Source organism: Peromyscus maniculatus, chromosome 4, assembly GCF_049852395.1.
Source record: "Peromyscus maniculatus bairdii isolate BWxNUB_F1_BW_parent chromosome 4, HU_Pman_BW_mat_3.1, whole genome shotgun sequence".
NCBI lineage: Eukaryota > Metazoa > Chordata > Mammalia > Rodentia > Cricetidae > Peromyscus > Peromyscus maniculatus.
In genome coordinates, this window is record NC_134855.1 from 75,459,107 (window position 1) to 75,466,019 (window position 6,913).

Below are 6,913 nucleotides of genomic sequence, written 5' to 3' on the forward strand. Positions count from 1 at the left end.
ATCACTCTAGATTTCAAGGCTCCATGGTTTACTAATTATAACTCTCCACCAAAAGGGAGGCTTCTAGAGGAATGTTCTGAATTTTTTGTTTGGTTTGGTTTTAAACAAGGATTCACAATTAAGAAGACATTCTTGAGGATGGTAAGACACTTTGGAATTTTGAATAACCATTGGACTACTAAAGACTTTTCTAGTTCAGATAATACTTTGCATCATGAGACGGACATTAGTCTATGGGCATCTATGTTGCAATAGTGTGGTTTCATGGTTTCAATAAATAATGTTCTCCATAGTCTTGTACATTTGTTCCCAGCTGATATCTCTGATTGAGAAAATTGTGAGATGGAGGCATGCTGGGGATGGGGATCACTAAAACAGACTTTGTGGTTTTATAGCTTAGCCCCACTTCCTATCTATGGGCACCTCTAACTGCAGACCAAGTGTTCCTAACATCACATGATTTTCCTGTCATGACTTCTCTGTTATAAAAGACATATAAAATATGTCTTTTTGCTCAAGCTGTTTCTTGTCAGATATTTGTAGTAAAAAAGGTAATTAATTCAGCATTTTATTATATAAATAACATAAGCAGACCCAGAAAAAAACTGATTTATATGGTTTCAGTGTTTATCTGTTTCTTGGTTCTTTGTGCATTTAGTAAAACTGATAATGCCTAGGCAAATATTTTAAATCTATGATTTGAAAGTAAATAGGATTCACTAGAAAACAAGACTCATGATATTAAAAGAAATATAAGTTTATGTTTAGAAACATTTACTTAGCATTTGTGTTTCCTGTGTTAGACGATTAAAGGAAATGATGTCAGTTATATCCAAATAACAATATATCTAACGCAATAGTGCATGGTTGCCTGCTTCAAACAGTTGAAATCAAAATTTCAGTATTAATTTAAAGTAGAATTACCACGAGCTATAGGTGCCTGTCTTGTGAATATATAGCCCATTAGAATTTTTCAGTTAATAAGTTGTATGCTTAGTCTTTGCCACTTGGAAGTATAATTAATTTTTATATCGCTAGAGCCTTGTAAGGAAATAATTTTTCATGAGTGACATGATATTAGTCTATCTTGGAAAATCTTTTGAAATAATATTTAAAGAATATACTACTATGGAACATCTACTCTAAATTTCAGTGCTCTTAGTAAAGTGAAAGCAATACGCCTAATAGCATAGAAATCGCTATGAATCTACAATTGTATCTATAAAGCTCCTCAGTCCTGAGAGTACTGAAAAAGCAACTGTGTGTGTGTGTGTGTGTGTGTGTGTGTGTGTGTGTTTGTGTGCGCATGCATGCTTATAAAAGTGTTTGTTGGTGTAATGGAATATGTACTGAGTTAGACTCAAGTTTAAGTGTTAATTAATTACTTAATAAAGAATAGTTCTTTCTTTTGGTATTTGCAGATTTAATTAAAATTAAAATTTTGTCCAAAACAATGGAAACTTCAGACAGTTTTACTGTGTTCTGGCAAGAATTCTCTAGAATTTTTCTCAGAGTTTAATGATATGAAATTCTTAAAAAATTAATTAGATCAATTAAAAAACAGTAGACTGGACTAACACAAGTCTTTTTATATCTCGACTCAAATTGTCTAGATAGTTGAGTGCATTGGAGAATTTGCATTTTACTTTTATATTCCTTATGTTCTTCAAGCTACACCCTTCGGTTTTTTAATACCTTGACTGGTGCAATCTATGTAGCAATAGTTAACTCCTAAATTAACTTTCATAAATGGAGTCAGACTTAATTAACAAATGCATAACTTTTCTATAGATCAACTAAGCCCTTTGTTTAAATTATTTATAAAGGGCACTTACAAAGTCATGAAAATTAATCATCATGGTTACACAGCAGATGTGTGGATGTATGTATATGCAAACCTATTTATGATTGCATTTTAGCAGGCTCAAGCTCTGAAGGTTAAAATATCATGCACTGGACTTTTATTTAGTATATCAGCACCATCTTAATATATGCAGCAAAAAGTTGATTTTTGTATGTTTATGTTCTCAGAGACAGAGTACCTTAATTTAATCTCTAAAAATTTTTTTTTCTGACACAAGATCTCCATGAAGCTAGCCTCAAACTAAATTTCCTTCTGTTGCCCCCACATGCAAGCAGACAAGCACAGGCTACCATAACTGACTGGGTGTGTGACTCGGCTCTAGCACTGGCTTATTGATTGACGGATTTTTTTTGTCTGTTTTTGTCTTTATTGTTCATTAGTTATTTCATATTTTCAAAATGTTGAAGAATTTAATATTACTACTTCATAAAGTGACTTCCATATCTAATATATATATATATATATGTATATATGTATATATATATATACAAATAAATATAGGAACATATTTATAATAGAAAATATACATATCAACATCATAATTCATTTTATTTCATATTTTCCATTGTTTCCCTGGACTGATAAAATCTATCTTAATAGACTATATTAAGACACCTCTTACTTGTAGTTAAACATCTTCTATTTAATATGAAATTTAGGTACTTCTTTTTTTTGACTTTTTCTTTTTTTAAATAAACATTTTTATTTTATAATTAATTTAATTTTACATATCAACCACAGATTCCCCTGTCCTCCCTCCTCCCATCCCCAGCCTTCTCCCCAATCCATTCCCCATTCCCACCTCCTCCAAGGCAAGGTTTCCACCAGGGAGTCACACCAGCCTAGTAGATTCTGTTGATGCAGGTCCAGTCATCTCCTCTCTGTACCAAGGCTGAGCAAAGTGTCTCAGCATAGGCCCTAGGTTTCAAAAAGCCATCTCATGCACCAAGGATAGGTCCCAGTCCTACTGCCTGGGGGTCTCCTCAACAATTCAAACTAATCAACTGTCTCCAGAGGGCTCAGTCCAGTTCCATGGGGGCTCCTCAGCTATTGATTGACTCACAGTTCATGTGTTTCTGCTAGTTTGGCTATTTGTCCCTGTGCTTTTTCCAATTATGGTCTCAATATCTCTTGCTCATATACTCCCTCCTCTTTCTCATCTATTGGACTCCTGGAGCTCAACCTGGGGTTTGGCCGTGGATCTCTGCATCTGCTTACACCAGTTACTGGATGAGAGTTCTATCATGACTGTTAGGATGTTTGGCCATCAGATCACCAGGGTAGGTCAGCTCAGGCTTTCTCTTTACCATTGCCAGTACTCTATTGTGGACGTATGTTTGTGAATTTCTGGAGACCTCCCTAGCACTCTGTTTCTTCCTGTTCACATGGAGTCTTCATTTATCATGGTATCTCTTTCTTAGTTCTCCCACTGTTCCTGATCCAGTTGGGACCTCCTGCTCCCCTATGCTCGCTTCCCCCCGACCCTTGCCCTCTATTATCCTCCCTCACCCCCTAGTTTGCTCATGTAGATCTCATCCATTTCTCTGTCATTGGGCAATCCCTGTGTCTTTCTTAAGGTCCTCTTTACTAGGTGGCCTCCCTGGAGGTGTGAGTAGCAGTCTGGTTATACTTCGCTTTACATCTAGTATCCACTTATGAATGCATATATACCATGTTTGTCTTTCTGAGTCTGGGTTACCTCACTCAGGATATTTTCTAGTTTGATCCATTTGCCTGCAAACCTCATGATGTCATTGTTTTTATCTGCTGAGTAGTACTCCATTGTATATATGTACCGCATTTTATTTATCCATTCTTCAGTTGAAGAGCATCTACACTTTTTCCAAGTTCTGGCTATTACAAATAATGCTGCTATGAACATAGTTGAGCATGTGTCTTTGTGTTATGATTGAACATTCCTTGGGTATATGCCCAAGAGTTATATAGCTGGCTGTTGAGGGAGGTTGATTCCTGCTGTGGGATGGTCTGTATGTCAAATTGCTCTGATTGGTCAATAAATAAAACACTGATTGTCCAGTGGCCAAGCAGGAAGTATAGCCTAGACTGACAGAGGAGAACAGAGAAAACAGGAAGGTGGAGGGATACACTGCCAGCCGCCACCATGACAAGCAGCATGTGAAGATGCCGGTAAGCGAGGAGCCACATGGCAAGGTATAGATTTATAGAAATGGATGAATTAAAGCTATAAGAACAGTTAGCAAGAAGCCTGTCATGGCCATACAGTTTGTAAGCAATATAAGTCTCTGTGTTTACTTGTTGGGTCTGAGCGGCTGTGGGACTGGAAGGTGAAAGAGATTTGTACTGACTGTGGGCAAGGCAGAAAAACTCTAGCTACAGATTCCCAATTTTCTAAGAAAGCACCATATTGATTTCCAAAGTGGCTGTACAAGTTTGCATTCCCAGCAACAGTGTAGGAGTGTTCCCTTTGCTCCACACCCTCTCCAACATAATCTGTCTTCAGTGTTTTTGATCTTAGCCATTCTGATGGGTGTGAGATGGTATCTCAGAGTCATTTTGATTTGCATTTCCCTGATGATTAGGGATGTTGAGCAATTCCTTAAATGTCTTTCAGCCATTTGAGCTTCTTCTGCTGAGAATTCTCTGTTTAGCTCTATAGGCCATTTCTTAACTGGACTGTTGGGTATTTTGATGTCTAATTTCTTGAGTTCTTTATATATTCTGGATATCATCCCTCTGTCAGATGTGGAGTTGGTGAAGACCTTTTCCCATTCTGTATGCTGTTGTTTTGTCTTATTGACTGTGTTTTTTGCCCTACAAAGGCTTCTCAGTTTCAAGAGGTCCCATTTATTAATTGTTTCTCTCAGTGTCTGTGCTACTGGAGTTATATTTAGGAAGTGATCTCAGGTACCAATGTGTTCAAGACTGCTTCCTACTTTCTCTTCTCTCAAATTTATTAAGAAAATTTTTATTCATTTTACACATCAACCACAGATCCCCCTCTTTTCTCTCCCCCCACCAGCATTACCACCTACAATCCACCCCCCATTCCTTCCTCTGAAAAGGTAAGGCCCCCCATGGGGAATAAGCAAGGCCTAGTACATTCAGTTAAGGCAGGTCCAAGCCCCTCTCCTGTATCAAGGCTGTGCAAGGTATCTCACCATAGCTAATGGGCTCTAGAAAGACAGCTCATGCACCAAGGATAGATCCTTATTCTATTGCCAGGGGGTTCCTTAAGCAGACCAAGCTACACAACTGTCTCGCTTATGTACTCCCATGAAGGCTCTACAGCTATTGGTCTAAAGTTCATGAGTTCCAACTAGCTTGGTTCGGTTGTCTCTGTAGGGTTCCCCATCAAGATCTTGATGCCCTTTTTCATAGAATCCCTCTTTCCTCTCTTCAACTGGACTCCTGGAACTCTGCTTAGATGTGAATCTCTGCATCTGCTTCCATCAGTTACTGGATGAAGTTTCTATGATGACAGTTAGGGTATTTGTCAATCTGATTACTGGGGTAAGCCAGTTCAGCACCCTCTCCGCTACTGCTATTATTCTAAGATAAGGTCATCTTTGTCAATTCCTGGGAACTTCCCTACCACCAGGTTTCTCCCTATCCTCACAATGACTCTCTCTATCAAGATAATGTTTTCATTGCTCTTCCACTCTGTTCCTGTTCCAACTCTAACATTCTGTTCTCTTAGTCGCATGTCTTTACAAAGCAAGTATTAAAAACCCAAAGGGACATCAAAAACATGATTACCATATATATCTAGTGGCTTAATGGGTTTCTTTTCTTTTCTTTTTTTTTTTTTTTTTGAGACAGGGTTTCTCTGTGTAGCTTTTCCTGGAACTCACTTTGGAGACCAGGCTGGCCTCGAACTCACAAAGATCTGCCTGCCTCTTCTGGCTGAGTGCTGGGATTAAAGGCGTGCACCACCACTGACCGGCATGGGTTTCTTTTCAAAAATATATTTCATAGACTTGCACATGACTTAACTTGATATTTGTGAGAGATAATATAGTCTTACCATTTGAAATATATCTTGCAATATCATTACATTTTCAAATAATAGTCCAAAATAATTCATTATATGAATTGTACATGATTTTGTCAATGATTAAAATAAGACCTTAGTGTTTGATCAATATGTGATGTTGACTTTCACCACCCCAACTGAATTTAGACCTGAAAGGCAATAGTAGCTGAGATGAGTCTTATCAGCCTCAAATAACTGCACTATTTAACTGATCTCATTTTGATATAAGAAGAAAGAAAACACAGGAATTTGAAATATTATTTTTTCTGTGTTTCAGGAAGCACAGAGACCACATTAATGAATTAGTCCATAAAAAATATTTTTGTATGAGTGCAGTGGTTTAAGTGATAATGGCTCCCACAGGCTCATGTGTTTGAATGCTAAGTCACCAGGGAGTAAAACTGTTTGAAAATATATCGATTAAGTCCATTTGAGTCATGACATCAGTTAAGTCCTTTATTTATCTGTTAAGTTTTGATTTGGGAGATCTGTCCAGCGGTGAAAGTGGGGTGTTGAGATCTCCACTATTAATGTGTGGGGTTTTATATGTGGTTTAAACTTTAGTAATGTTTCTTTTACATATGTGGGTGCCCTTGTGTTTGGGGCATAAATGTTCAGAATTGATACTTCATCTTGGTGGATCTTTCCTGTGATGAGTATGTAATGCCCTTCTTCATCTCTTTTGATTGATTTTAGCTTGAAGTCTATTTTGCTGGTTATCAGGATGGCAACACCCACTTATTTCTTAAGACTGTTTGATTGGAAAGTCTTTTCCCAGCCTTTTATTCTTAGGTAGTGTCTGTCTTTGAATTTGAGATGTGTTTCTTGTATACAGCAGAAAAATGGGTCCTGCTTTCGTATCCATTCTGTAAGCCTATGCATTTTTATAGGTGAATTAAGTTCATTGATATTAATGACCAGTGATTGTTCATTCCTGTTATTTTTTGGTGGTAGTGTGTGTGTACTTCTCTTCTTTGGGGTTTACTGCTTTGGCTTTATCTATTGCCTGTGTTTTCAAGGGTGTATCTGACTTC